Raw genomic sequence first — 15,719 nt, 5'->3', positions numbered from 1 at the left:
ATAAAAAAAGTTGTGCCAGAAAACACAGCCTTCTTCAGCTAGATTTGGAGAGAAAAAACTCCAGTCCAAATAAGTTAAAGGCATTTCTACTGACTCAAGACAGTCCCAGTGATAGATAGTAAATCTTGGACAACCCTGCCACTCCCCCGCCAAATCCTCATATTGTATTTTGTTCTGAATGTCATGCCTATTTTTCTACATAGCATCATAAACCACACACAATTTGGCAAACATTTAATTAATTGACCATGATGATAAACGAGTATTCAGCTTTTAAAAGGTTTAATAGTTAAAATTAGGGTTACCAGATAGCAACTGTGAAAAAAATGGGATGGGGGGAGGGGGGTAATAGGCACTTATATAAGAAAAAGTCCCCAAAAATGGGACTGTCCCTTTAAAAATGGGACAGCTGGTCACCTTAGTTAAAATAGATGCATTTTACCACTAAAAATAGTGTGTAGAGGAAGAGCTAGAATGATGCCAGGGGTTACTTGCAGTACATTGACCTTTTCATCTCTGAAGAACTGGGCTTTAATCTTGGCAGCTTAGACCATCAATGAAAGCGAATTCAGTAGTTTCATCCTAGTCCCCCACTGCACCTATTGCACACGTTGCCCCATGACAACAGAACTGAAGAAGAACACTAAGCCTTACATAGTCAATTCTCCTCATGTATGATATTTATTCCATCTATACAGAAGGGCATTTTGTTGAACATTCAATGGCAAAACTCCTTTAGATAAATCTCATGGATGGTTAGGGCTTTTTACTTACGCCTTCCTTGCATTTTGCCACTCTAGGAATATGAATGGATGATGCAAGAATCAATTATTCAAGGTCCTGTGTAAGAAACATGCAATAGAAATGCCTATTAAAAAAACAAAATTAGTTTGGGACATAGCACAGAAAGGATTTGGCTACTTAGATTCTGTTCACACTACATGAAGTTATCTTTTCCAACTATGTCTTTTTGCAAGACTTGCAAGCATTGTCTACTACACATTGATGGAGTATAAAAAGCAGCTAGCATAACACTAATGCTTATTATGTTTTGTGCCAAGCAGTCATAAGAATGCAGAGAGCACAGTTCTGATATTGATTATTTCTTGTTAGGAATATTGGTTACTGTTGGTGTCCTGGGGTGACTGGCCCCTTTAAGCGGAATCAGGGTCCAGTCTGCTTGTGACTGCCTTCTGCAGGACCACCTGGGGTTAAATGACTGCCCCAGATGACTACTTAAAAGGTTAATTGGTGAATGACAGCCGGACCTAATAAAAAGATCATCTGAGTTTAGTTAAGGTAAGTACTCCTAAGGAAACAGGAAGCTTCTGAGGAAAGAAGCTATCAGGAGAGCAGAGAGTCTAGAAGGCGTACTCCTGGAGATAGGAGATTCTTAAAATGAGAGCTACAGTTGACAGGTATCCAAGAAGGCCCGGTCTCAGCAAAAGGATCTCCCAAACAGTTGCAGGAAGCCCAACCTGCCAGGAACAACATGCTGCCTTGGAGAAGAGCCACAGCTGACTGGTCTCCATGCAGTTGGACCCAGAGGAGGACCTTACCCAGGTAAAGGCAAGAGATCTGACTCCAGAGGAAAGGACCTAAGTCGAGAGAACCCTGGTGGTAATGGGCCTGGAAAGAGATGATCAGTGGACTGGACTTAGTGGGACAGAAACTAAAACTAAAAAACTGACTCAGTCTCCCAGCTAAGACCCTGGGTAAAGGTTTTGCTTATACTTTCTGTAGACTTTTTTAGAAGGTCGTCTTTATTAACAGAAAAAAGCCTACAGAAAGGTCTTTATTAACAGACCTTCGGTACTCTTTAGTACTCAAAGGTCTGCCTGAATGTTTATATCCCATGTGCAGGGAGATCAAGTGAAGCTTAACCACAAGCAGGTGCCCTAGGACAGTCTGCACTACGATAGGAGCCATTCACTACCAGCAATCTATTCAGGTTCTCATGCTAGTCCACTCACTGTGGTATCTGAGCACCTCACCAGTTTGCTTGCATGAAAAAGTATTGAGCAATATGCTTAATGAATCAAACAGGAATATTTACCCCTTTCATGCTTGCATAGAACACAAATATATATTACATATGTGCATCAAGAGGAGAATCAGCTCTCTTAAGCCAATCCCATTTCAGTATTAACTTAGATTCCTCACACAGCAGTTCAATGTTCCATCCGAAAATTGTGATCAAAATACTATACTGTTAAGGTGGCTCACTGATGTGCAAGATCTTATTTCCAGAAATAGTTTTATTTCCAGTATGGTCTTAGACATTATAACCAACAGTAAATATAATTACTTAGCATTTACATACCACTTTTCAAACAATAGCTAATAAATCTTCACAATGAATATCTGTCACAGAAGTATCTCCAATATTACATGTGTGGAAACTGAGGCACAGTGACATCAGATGACTTGCCCAAGGCCACACAGACAGACAGTGTCAGAATCAGGATTATAATTCAGGAGTTTATGTAGTCAGTCCACTAGCCCACATAAATGAATGTTTGATCAGAAGCATTTACTGTATCTGGCTAAATCAACAAAGTGGATGGCAGAAGCCTAGTATAAAATATTAGCTTCCTGAAACAATGCAAATCACTTTTGAATAAACCTTGACACAAAAAGTTATCCTAAAATAAGTCTGTGAACCACACACACACGCAAGTCAGACTTATCACTGATGTTATCTAGCACAAACTGTACATGCTTCCAGAAATGGGTGGTTCTGACTACAATCTTTATAGTGTTTACTTCCTTTAGTACAAAAGTGTTCTAAAAATATTTTGCAATAATTGGATAGAAGCCTGAATCAGATCTCTTCTGCCTCATGTCCCATCCCTTACTGCAAAGTGCTGGAACAGCTAACGGTCACAAAGTTCAGTTCTTACCCAAGCTATGTGGCTTCCCCTCCCTACCTGGTCAGGAAGGTATAAAGACAAATCAGGCAAATACGGAGTGAGGGTTCACATCAGCCAGAAAAGGTGTCAAGCAAGTCACCTTTGCAGGCAGTGGTAGCACCAGTTACCTTCATGCTAACGGTGCAAGGAGCTTATCGGGACCATCTGTGTCTTGCATCAGTGAAGGAGAGCCTTAAAAAAAAAATTCTACCTGGGGGAGGTCTGAAAAGAGTGGAAATATGCTGTCTTGTCTCCAAGAGGAGCAGTAAATGGGAAAGTGGGATAGGAGCTGTTGAGCAGTAGAGGAAGCAATCCTGAGCCAGACTGGCACTAGGCCAGGATGAGGAAGGCAAAGCATTACCTAAGAGCCTGAAGGAATCTACTGTGCTTGTGTGTGTTAGGATATAGATATTCAGGCCTGTCTGTAAAGGCCTATACTCTAAGAATGTAGGTGTATTCTTATCACTTAGCTAGTTATAGAGGTATAAAAGAAAGAATCAAAATCTCTGTCTGCCGGTGTAAGGGCCTTCTCTTACTGTGACAGTCTGAGGCCCTGTGCTTAGGCTAAGATCTTTGGCTAAGCAGCAGAGGCAGCCATAAGCTGGGAAGTGGACGGTCACATCCTTACATCCCAAACTAGTCACATTGAAATAAGGTGCTATTGGGCTGTTAGGAATATAATCCTGTCCTGATAATGCCTATCGTCTTCAGAGAAAGAAGTGCCTAGAAAATGTAAAAGGAAACTTAGTTCGATAGCATCCTGTCTGACAAAAACTCACTTATCAATAGCTGGGATGTGAAATCCTCATTTCTGTGTTGTTCTATCACTGTAGTCCCCATTTCTCTATTGTTTGTCTGTATAATCTGTCTGGTTCTGGGATTGTTTCTGTCTGCTGCATAATTAATTTTGCTGGGTGTAAGCTAATTAAGGTGGTGGGATATAGTTGGTTAAATAATCATGTTACAATATGTTAGGATTGGTTAGTTAAATTTTAGTAAAATGATTGGTTACGGTATAGCTAAGCAGATCTCAAGTTTTATTATATAGTCTGCAGTCAATCAGGAAGTAGGGGGGGAATGGGAACAGGGAATGGGGGTGGGGAAATTGGAATCATGTTTTGCTAAGGGGGGGGAAGGGGAACAGGGACAGAGGTAAGGCTCTGTGGTGTCAGAGCTGGGAAGGGAGACACTAAGGAAGGAAACTGAAATCATGCTTGCTGGAAGTTCACCCCAATAAACATCGAATTGTTTGCACCTTTGGACTTCGGGTATTGTTGCTCTCTGTTCATGCGAGAAGGACCAGGGAAGTAGGCAGATGAAGGAATAAGCCCCCTAACAATGTGGTGTTAGACACACATCCCATTAACTCCCTGGAGGAGCGAGGAGACTCAGACTCATGCAAGGGCCGTTAATGGAAATGTTAGGTGTTTTTTGTGGGGTGAGAATGGGGGAGAAGGAAAGAACAGTGCTATTTTGTGGAGGGAAGGACCACACACCATCCCCAAAAAGCCTAGTTGATTGACAGCTATTTGTACCAATTACACTGCTTAAGAGAGCTTTAAAGATTTATAGTCCAAGAGCTGAGCAGCCAGGGCCTTTCCTGCTGGGGAAGCCAGAGTTCAACAGCGCACAGGATGTGTGTCTACAGATGCCTGTTTCAAATGTGTAGAATAAATAAAAAGCAAACCAACAGCCCAGCAGGCCAGAGGACAGCCTTTCAGGGGTGCTGGGACAAGTTGTATAATGGGGATGCTGAGAGCCATTGAACCAAACTGCAAACCCTGTATATGATGGAAACCACTTCAAGACAGGGTGCGGTAGCACCCTGTGCACCCCTAGTTCCAGCAAAATGTGCAATCTTTACACACTAAGAGACCTTTCCTAGACTACCCACGTGAGCCCTTCCTAGGCTGAAGTACAGTAATCCAGAGAGGAAACTAGACCAGCTGTTCAGAACACTGAACCACGTTCAGGGCTAAGAACTTTAATACTGGCCCAGCAATTAACATGCATATCTTCTGTCTAGCATAAATACATTTTGGAGAAGTGGGCGTTGGGTAAGAGGTAACCTGCCACTGATGTAAATAAAGCCCGTTGTTTTTAAGACATCTGCTTGTGTTTTGAAAAGCGGCTCCACAAAAATGGCAATGGGGAATTATTTGTGTTAAAGTAGTGCCTATATGTTGTCCAATCAGGTCAGGGTCCTGCTGTATTAGGTACATGGCAAAAAACAGTCTGTATGTCCAAAAAGCATATGTCTTTTCTTAAAATGATATTTTTAGAAGTGTGTGGATCAAAACACACGAAGAGAATGGAGAAACAGGGATGAGTGCATATACTTTCTATAGACTGTGTGCACAGCCTATAGGTAGTTTGCAGGTGTGTGTGTGTCCCCTACTAGTAGAAATGAAGCCAAAAAGTCAGCGAGAGATCTCTATCAAATATGCTCAGTTCACAATTCCCTCCTCCTTGTAAAAGATTTTACTGTGTCTTTCAAGTCCTTTGTTCTTCCTAAAGTCTACGGGAGCAGACTCTGATGCAGAAACCTGAAGCTGGCCCTTCAGGGTATGTCTACACTGAAGAAAAAATAAATAAATAAATAAACACCCACACCAAACACCCACACCACCACAATTCAGAGCCAGGGTCTACAAATTGTGGCTCATACTATGGCACTAAAAATAGCCATGTAGACAATCTCCCTTGAGGTCTGAAGCCAAAGGGGGGCGGATTCATTTCAGAGCCTGGGCAGGACCATCTACCCAGCTATTTTTTTGTGCCATAATACAAATTCCTTGAATCTGAATCTGTAGACTAGGGCTCTGAGACTTGCAGCTGCCTTTTTGCAGTGTAGAGATACTCTCAGGGCATATCTATACTGTATTCTAAGCCCAGATCTGTGGGACACAGGCTGGTGGACTCGGTGTTTCCAAGCCCATGTTTAAGCATCCACACTGCATTGTAAGCCTAGGTTTAATATTGCAGGACCCAAGTTTCACAGCCATACAAACATGTCCATACTGCACTATGCAGACCCTCTGACAGTCCATAGCTTGAGCTGCGGCCACACAGAAAAAGGAGAGCGGTTGTCATAGGGAGCCCTGACATATGGAACCTGCTCCTCTTGATATCATCTCACAGCCAGTCTATTGTTTTAATACAACATTACCGTTTGTGAGGCTGTAAGCAAGGGCACATCAGGAAAGCTGAAGTTATGTTTCCAACATCAGTGTCACACACAGCCCTAGTTGAGCTCCCCCTCATTAGGCTGCTTTGTTTGGTCCCAACAAGTTAGACTTATGTGGTCTTAAGCTTCCCGCAGTCTGAAGTAGGATGCAGTGCGGTCTCTTTCCTTGGGCTCTGTGGCACACTTCCCAGGCACTGGCTCTGCCGATTACCCTTTCACAGAACTGGGATCCTGCAGGCCAGCTGCACTCGACCCCCATCCAGTTGCTTAAAAGCACACCCTTTCCCAGAGCTCCAACCTGGGAGGCACTCTGGGTTTACAGCTCAGCTCTTTGGGGACATGGGATAATGGAAGCAAACAGACACAGGTTTTGTACCTGTGTGAATTTCCCTACCTCAGTTTTCTAAACATTCTTTGAGCTTAGGGAAGAGTTCTCTAAGGCAGGGGTTCTCAGACTTCATTGCACCATGACCCCCTTCGGGCAACAAAAATTACTACCTGACCCCGGGGCGGGGAGCGGGGGCCCCCCACGTCCCACCGCCCTAGGGCAGGAAGCCAGAGCCAAAGTCCAAGGGCTTCAGCCCCAGGTGGGGGGCCTATAACGTGAGCCCTGCCATCCAGGGCTGAAGCCCACCGGCTTTGCCCCCACGTGGTGGAGCTTGGGCTTAGCCTTCAGCCCCGGGCCCCAGCAAGTCCAATGCCAGCCCTGGCGACCTCATTAAAATACGGTCCCGACGCACTTTGGGGTCCTGACCTACAGTTTGAGAACCCTTGCTCTAAGGAGTTCAGGATCCCACTTCTTCACATGGCTTTCTCCTCCAAAAGACAGTCTCTTTCTTCCTCTCTCCTGTGCAGGCTGTTTCCTTCTGCTCTTTCCCAAGCTTCCACTCATCCCCCTCCCATCCTCATAATCTCAGACTTTATGAGAGTCATCCTGAGTTTGTAAATCCTATCAATAAAACCCAGTCTTTGTTCTGCTTCTAGGGAAATTCCACTGCTCTAGATCCCAGGCCCCTACAGAGAAGTTGGAGAAAGTTGGTTTCCCCTAAGCGTCAGACCATCCTGTTGTCCCAAAATTCTCCCATTTGAATGGGAACCATTCAGGTTAACATATCTCCATTGTCATGCCTGTGTCACCAACCCCTGGAATTTTACTCTATCATGGAGGTAAAAAGACAGAGAAGGAAAACAAAGCCCTACGTTCAAAATGGAGTTTGCAATATGACCAGATACACACACAGAATCCCCAACATCAAACAGAATTTATAAGCTGTACATAGATTCCAAAATCATAACAATCAGTAAAGCCAATATATCTATTTTTTTAAAATTATTCCATATAGGGAAATACAAAACACAGCACACCCAGAAGTTATAATACTATTGCTATTGAAACTGCAATTTTGAATTTTCTGACACTCTATTGTTAACACTGCATTAACTGCCCTTTATTTGCAAAAAGAAGAGGAGTACTTGTGGCACCTTAGAGACTAACTAGACTAGCTCACGAAAGCTCATGCTCAAATAAATTGGTTAGTCTCTAAGGTGCCACAAGTACTCCTTTTCTTTTTGAAAATACAGACTAACACGGCTGTTACTCTGAAACCTGCCCTTTCTTTATTTGTTTTGTGGCATGTAATAATAATATAACTCTCGTGCAGGGATCTCACTGGACATGCTTAATGAAAAACATGCAGTTTCAAAGTACTTCTACCTATGAGGAACACAAGGGGTGCCTTCAGAAGAGTGTTTTGACCAGAAGTGTACACCTGTTACAATTTATCCTATAGGAGACCAGAAAGCAGCTGATACAGACCCAGAGTTAGTGAAGTTTTGGGATGATGATCCTTCCTATCTCATTTCAGGCTAAGGGCTTATTTACACACAAACTATAAACCAAATAACTAAATCAGTTTTAATTCACATCTAAATTATTTTGTTGCAAATCTGCATGGAGACACACTCACTTTGGATTCAGAGCATCCACATGTGCCGGGCCATTACTTGCATCCTTTTATGAAGGACTGTGACTCTTGGCAACGTGCTTGAAATAGTGGATGGCTTTGCAGCAATGGGATTCCCTAACTGTAGTGGGGTGATAGATGGGCCACATATCCTAATTTTGGCCCCAGACTATCCACAGTATTGCAGGTGGCGTGGATCACCGTGGCGGTTTCATTGACATCAATGCAGGGTGGTCCAGGAAGGTGCATGACACATGCATCTTCAGGAACACGGGCCTGTACAGAAAGCTCCAAGCAGGGACTCTTTCCGGACCAGAAAATTCTAATGGGGAATGTCAAAATGCCCACAGTGATCTTGGGAAACCCAGTGTACCCCTTACTCCCATGACTCATGAAGCCTAACCTGGGAAACCTGGACAGTAGCAGGGAGCACTTCAACAACAGGCTGAGCAGGTGCAGAATGACCTTAGAATGTGCCTTTGGCAGATTAAAAGAATGCTGGTGCTGCCTTTATGGCAGGTTAGACCTAAATGAGGAAAACACTCCTATGATCATAGCAGCCTGCTGTGTGCTCCATAATATTTGTGAGACTAAGGGGGAACAGATTCCCCAGGGTGAAGCGCAGAGGCAGATTGCCTGTCTGCTGAATTTGAGCAGACAGGTACCAGAGCTATTAGAGGGGCACAATAGGGAGGCTTATTCAAATCAGGGAGGCTTTGAGACAACATTTTGACAATGAACTCCAATAATTTGTCTTTCGATATAGCACTCTGCAATGCTTTGTTAACATGCGCCTTGCATTAAAATTTTGATGATTCCTGACCTTGATTTGTACTCAAATGATCAGACTGCCATGGTGTATTAATTCCAGCAGCAGCTACTGTGTGCAGTTATCTTTCAGAGAGTATGTTTTTATTAAATACCAACTAACAACACACAAAAGGCTTGGTGGGAAGGGAGATAACAGTGCAGGGCAGTGTAGGCTCTTATAGCTATGTGTAAGTCCAGCTGTCTTTCTGGAAGCTGTCCAAAGGGGTGGACTGAATGGGGTTCTGAGACAGGCCTGAAGTTGCAAGGAATGTGTCGGAGGAGATTGAGGTGTGGGGGGCTGACCATACATTAATTCTGCCTGCAGCGTGATTAGGGACTTCAAACATTTCTGTTTGCTCCTCCATCACTTTTATCATTTGCTCCTGGATCATTAAAATTTGCTCCTGGCTCTCCTTTCGGTCTTGCCTTCTATTTTATAATTTTTTTTTTAAGTCTCTCTCCACACCATGTGTTCTTGTTTTTCAGCCTCTGAGGATTAGAGCACTTCTCAAAACATGTTCTCCTTGCTCCTCCTCAGTCGCCTCCTTATCTAGCTCAAGCGCTCTGCCGGTGCGTGTGGGGCCCCCTGCAGGCCACAGTTGCGGAAGCACAAGAAACAACAAACAGAAGCAGGATTGCTAGTTCACACACAGCATCGAATCATTATAGTAAAATGCACCTTTTTAAAAATATGAATTAGTTTTTCACTGTTCCATGGCAAACACACAGCTCAGTGAACATCCTAAACACGATGAGTTCAGCCCACAGGGGGAGAGGTGGCGCTCAAGATCTCAGTGGTTTCCTAAGGTGAGAGAGAGAGAGAGAAAGAGAAAGAAAAAAAAAAAAAGCAGTTCTTACTTCTGAGGGTAAGCAAGAATGCATCTCTTGCAGGTGTGTGGCTTCAGACCGGGTCCCTTTGCTGCTCATGTGTGCTGCTTTAATCCCTGAACAAGTGATTGCTGAGTGGCACGGGAAAGTTTCTTACAATGGGGGAAGGAACAAAGCAGTTCTGCCAAAGAACCTTTGGCAAAGGATTGGTGAGTAACTCCAGGAAAGTTTCCTAGAGATCTTTGTGGAGGATTCCTGTGAAATCTTGGTGTGCATTAATACACTGTTCCGCCGTACTGCTTAGCTGTACAGGGGAATGTGGAGCACACGCAAACACAGCTAGTCTTGTACATTTCTATCCCTTCACCCACTTCTAGCATATACAAAGCAAAGGACAGCTCTACCTCATATAACTGAGCAGCATCAAATCAAAAAGATCACTTAGCAGAGCTCTCCTCTCCTGCATCATGCACACAAGAGATGGACTGCTGGGACTGGCTAGATCCCTCTGGACAGGAAAAAAAGGCCCTGACTCGCCACACCACCAGACAACTCTGCAGTGTGCTCCATGTCATCCTCCAACTTGACCTCCTCGTCCACAACTTTATCCTCAAGGTTGAGTCTGCTGTCTCCAGCCCCACCAAAGCATCCATGGGACTCTAGGCAGTGAGGTCACTGCTGAGGATGGCATCCAGCTCCTTATAGAAGTGGCAGGTCTTCGGCGCAGCACCAGAGCAATGGTTTGACTCCCTTGCCTTCTGGTACGGCTGCTTCAGCTCCTTTATCTTCACATTGCACTGATGTGTGTCCCATTTGTAGCCCTTTTCCAACATACCACAAGAAATCTGACTATAGGTATCAAAGTTCCTACGGCTGGAGCGCAACTGTGACTGCACAATGTCCTCTCCCCACAGTGCCAACAGAGCCAAGAACTCAGGTGTGCTCCAAGCAGGAGACTGCTTGCCACATGGAGGCACCATGGTCAGCTGGGAAGATGCAATGTGAGCTGTCCATGCAGAGCAAACAAGAAGTGGAATTTCAAAAATTCCTGGGCCTTTAAAGGAGATAGGGCAGAAGCCTGTGTGCTTGGGTGCAGGGCAGCAGAGTTTGAACCACTGACCGAAGTGGTCAGGATGGGCATTGTGGGACATCTGCCGGAGGCCATTTACAGCAACATACCCAAGTGTTTACACTGACACTTTGTTGATATAACTTTGCTGCAAAAAGCTCTATGCCTCTCATCAAGGTAGATTTATTTTGTCAGCAAACAAGAAAGTTTTGTTGGTGGAAGGAACATTGTAGTGTGTACACCTCTATCCTTTTTTTGACTAAAACTAACTAAATCAACAAAACTCTGTAGCATAGACAAGGCCTCAATGTGTGGGTGTGTTCTGAAAGTTGACACAAGACATTTTATATCCCTTTTTCTAAGCTGATTATCTTGCTCATTTCTTACTATTTGGGATAAACACTTTTCCCCCCCTTCCCTCACTAGATTTTTTGGATTTTTTCCATTCAGTAATAGATTTCTTTTTTTAAAAATGTTAAATTTTCCAGTGCAATGTGAAAAAACTCTGAAGAGTCAAGTGAAATGCTATACACCTGCAATTTTCAAACCCTTTTCAAGTTTGACAGAAAGTCATGCTAGGTTTTCTGCCCGTTTATAATGGTGGTGACCACAAAGGCTTATCTTCCTCCCCGACAAGCGCCAGCTTCCAACTTTCCCCAGGGGTGCTCAATCCTCATTAAGCCTCAGACCCCACCCCCCACTCCACCCCTTCCCGCCCCCGTTCCACCTCTTCCCATCTCTCTCCCTCCTTCCCAGCACCTCCTGCCTGCTGCAGAACAGCTGACCTGCGGCAGGCAGGAGGCACTGTGAGAGGGGAAAAATTGACCGGTGGGGCCACCAGTGGGTGGGAGGGAGGGAAGGAAGCTTGGCTGCCGGTGGATGAGAAGCACCTGCTAATTTAGCACCCACAGAGAGTCAGTGCCTATATAATCCAGCCTTCCTCATTGCTCCCATTCTCTAGTTTGTAGAGCCTTTCCCCCCCTCTGATCCATCATCCTCTACTTACACAAAAATACTTCCCTATTCCATGTTGATAAGTTACTGAAAAATCACGCAACATGCCTATTCTGCACTGTAGCCAACTTCTCTGATTTTATTGCCAGTCTTGTGCTACTTTGTGTTTTTCTTTAAGCCCCAACTCTCTGCCAACAGGGCCTTTAAAGTTTCGTTCCTACTGTGGAGTCCAGAAGGGTTACCATTTAGAGATTTTAAAATCACTTTAAAACTGGACAGAATCACCATGGCTGATTTGCATGAATTATTTCTTTGATGCTGCTGCAAGACTTCATTTATAAACAAAAGAACAATAGTTCTATCAAGCAGATTTTGATTTGTCTTAATTCTGCAGCAGCACATCCTGAATACAAACAATTGCATCTTGTTCTGCACATGAACTGAGTCATTTGCTTATCCTCTGCCTCACTCCCTTCTCCTCACACTGGATCAACAAGGGAAGCTCAAAAAATACAAGTGTCTGCTCTCAAAAGAATTGCAGATATATACAGTTCATTAACCAGGTGCAAACAGTTTCATATCTTATATAATATACTGAATTATCCAAAGTGATAATAAAAATCTGCAAAAGCTACAGGACAGGTAGAATAGCTAACAATCAGTGAGTTGGCAAAATTAAATAAGACGCAGATGTCAATTTTCAGTGCTATGTAAAACATTGTAATTGTTCCAGGGCTAACTGCAATTCTCCCTCCCTTGCCAACCCCCAAAGTGTCAGGCTTCATGCCTTACCTTTCCTCAGGTATAACATGCAATTCTCTCACTCTTAGGGTGGGTCTACTCTGCAAACAGTGGTGTGTGAGAGTCACTTTTCATCCAGCCAGTAGACCTTGTCTTCTCAGTTTCCTGGGCTTTTGGCTCTGCTGCCCAAAATCACTTTGGTCAACTCTAACAGGAAGCTGAGTCAGTCTCCTCTGAGACAACTGCTCTCCCGTTGTCTTGTCAAATGTTCTTGGGGCATCTTATCTCAAGTCATTGATTTCCCTCTCATTTGTTTCCCAAACAGACCTCTTGGCTTAACCCAACGAAGTCCTATAGTAACATCCCATAATTTATCCCCATATACTCAAAGTAAACACCCCAATAACCAGCTCACAGAATATTTTGAAGTTATTATAGAGCTGACCCATATTCACCACAAACTTGTACTGCAGGTTTAAATACAATATGTTCTGTCAGGGACTAGATTTGTGTAGATTTAACTGGCACAGCAAATAAAGCGTGCTGGTGTGTTTTAATGGTGCTATCGTACTTTGCAGCAATGTAAGAGCTTCAGCTTAGTAAAAAAAGATAGTCACTAGTCTGAAAGTGTAAACAATATATGTAAGTCCAAAAAATGAGTACGCATATCCCATATAACTACAAAATGTATACAATCTTATCTTACTAGTGCTATAGGCAGTCCTAAATAACTTTATTAGATTAAAAAGCCATGCACAGTGTACCTAGAAGTGGCAATAAACCCAGCACAAAACCACAGAAAACAGCTACTTTTCAAGGCAGCCCTGGATCAAATCAGATCACAAAAATATGTGTACTCTGTAAATTTTTATACCCTGTCCTTTCATTCTACTGTATCATCACAATCTGCTAAGAACAGCAAACTGGAGCTGCACTAGCAGCCTGGGCCCTGAGTCAGCTGTGTACAATTATAATGAGAGCTACAAAGCAACTCAGATCCTGCCAAAACGCTTTCAAGAATCCAACATTATCAGCTGCTGGTTAGTAGCACCTAGTCTGATGCTAGCACTTAACTTTATAGTAATATTAAAATGCTCAAAATATTAAGGCACACCCTTACACTACAACATACACAAATGCATAAAGACTATGGGCTTAGATGTTTTGACTACCCCCCTCCCCCCCACACCATGCATGGCTACCTGTGCCTTGAGTCCAAGTATGCAGGAGAAAGTGTACGCGCATAAGTGGGCGGGAAGGGATGGGAACAGGGCAAAGTCTTGGCTCTGCCAGCACAGGAAATGTCAGAAATTATTTCCAATATAGTAATGTGCTGCTGCCCTATCTCCCTCCCCGAGGCAAGGAAGATGGTGGGAGGTAATTGAGCCTCAAAGAGATGTCTTTGAGGCACAATATTTCCCAGGGCTACTATTGGGGTGGAGAAAACGGTGCCTAAAGACATAATCTAGCTCAATGTTGAGAGCATGTTAAGGTTACATAGTTGAAGTACTCCCCCCTACACCAAGTGCCCCTGTAATTTGAGCACTGTTCAAAATTGAGGAAACAACAATGTTCTCTCCCCCTACAATTTTGGATACATGTTTAACATCTTGTAGCTTTTCTCCTTCTTATTTATTTAGGCCCCAAATTGAAGAAAGTGTCTGTTTAGGAGCGCACTTAAGAATGTGTAGGGCCGTACGCTATTTTGTTTGTCATAATGGTCCAGTACACACCTTTACTGATGAGGCAATTAACAACAAAAGGTAACAGTTGCAAAGTTTGATTGCCTGAACATGACAGCAAATTTTCAATACTGTTACACTTTATCTGATATTGCATAGATAGGGTTTATTGAGTAGTTTTCATATACATTTCATGGACTGTGTGATGTGCACAGAGTTGTACACAGTACTAGAAGGTATTACACAGAAGGGTTTTGTATTAGTGCCCATCACTGCATATCTATATATGAAAGAAAGTGAAGGGAGTGAACAGGAGAAGGGGAAACTGATCATGAAAACGAGATAGGAAAAGAAAGAGCAAGGCAAATCCAGGAAGCTAAAGAGGGCATAACAAAACCAACAGAGGCATAGTAAGTTAAAAGAAAAGGAGTACTTGTGGCACCTTAGAGACTAACCAATTTATTTGAGCATGAGCTTTCGTGAGCTACAGCTCACTTCATCGGATGCATACCGTGGAAGCTGCAGCAGACTTTATATACACACAGAGAATATGAAACAATACCTCCTCCCACCCCACTGTCCTGCTGGTAATAGCTTATCTAAAATGATCATCAAGTTGGGCCATTTCCAGCACAAATCCAGGTTTTCTCACCCTCCACCCCCCCACACAAATTCACTCTCCTGCTGGTGATAGCCCATCCAAAGTGACAACTCTCTACACAATGTGCATGATAATCAAGTTGGGCCATTTTCTGCACAAATCCAGGTTCTCTCACCCCCTCACCCCCCTCCCAAAAACCACACACACAAACTCACTATCCTGCTGGTAATAGCTCATCCAAAGTGACCACTCTCCCTACAATGTTCATGATAATCAAGGTGGGCCATTTCCAGCACAAATCCAGGTTTTCTCACCCCCCCCACCCCCATACACACACAAACTCACTATCCTGCTGGTAATAGCTCATCCAAACTGACCACTCTCCAAGTTTAAATCCAAGTTAAACCAGAACATCTGGGGGGGGAGGGGGTAGGAAAAAACAAGGGGAAATAGGCTACCTTGCATAATGACTTAGCCACTCCCAGTCTCTATTTAAGCCTAAATTAATAGTATCCAATTTGCAAATGAATTCCATATCTATATATGAAAGAAAGTGAAGGGAGTGAATAGGAGAAGGGGAAACTGATCATGAAAACGATCATGCAGTTTCTCGCTGGAGTCTGGATTTGAAGTTTTTTTGTTTTAAGATAGCGACCTTCATGTCTGTGATTGCGTGACCAGAGAGATTGAAGTGTTCTCCGACTGGTTTATGAATGTTATAATTCTTGACATGTGATTTGTGTCCATTTATTCTTTTACGTAGAGACTGTCCAGTTTGACCAATGTAAATGGCAGAGGGGCATTGCTGGCACATGATGGCATATATCACATTGGTAGATGTGCAGGTGAACGAGCCTCTGATAATGTGGCTGATGTTATTAGGACCTGTGATGGTGTCCCCTGAATAGATATGTGGGCACAGTTGGCAACGGGCTTTGTTGCAAGGATAAGTTCCTGGGTTAGTGGTTCTG

The 15,719-nt window shown here is 43.5% G+C and overlaps 1 protein-coding gene across 7 annotated transcripts in view; it reads right to left on the bottom strand.

Moving 5' to 3' along the window:
• Nucleotides 1–15,719, bottom strand: part of TMCC3 (transmembrane and coiled-coil domain family 3) — a 239,276-nt gene that overhangs the window by 12,754 nt on the left and 210,803 nt on the right. Inside the window, exon 2 of one of the 7 annotated variants that reach the window (XM_048835576.2) lies at nucleotides 775–840. The exons of the other annotated variants lie outside the window; for them this stretch is intronic. The gene's annotated coding sequence lies outside the window, so the exon portion shown is untranslated. The remainder of the gene's footprint in view (nucleotides 1–774; nucleotides 841–15,719) is intronic. 7 annotated transcript variants of the gene reach the window in all.

The sequence above is a fragment of the Caretta caretta genome, chromosome 1 (genome assembly GCF_965140235.1).
Source record: "Caretta caretta isolate rCarCar2 chromosome 1, rCarCar1.hap1, whole genome shotgun sequence".
Lineage (NCBI taxonomy): Eukaryota > Metazoa > Chordata > Testudines > Cheloniidae > Caretta > Caretta caretta.
The sequence above is the reverse complement of the archived record's forward strand: the minus strand, read 5'-3'. Positions and strand labels throughout refer to the sequence as shown.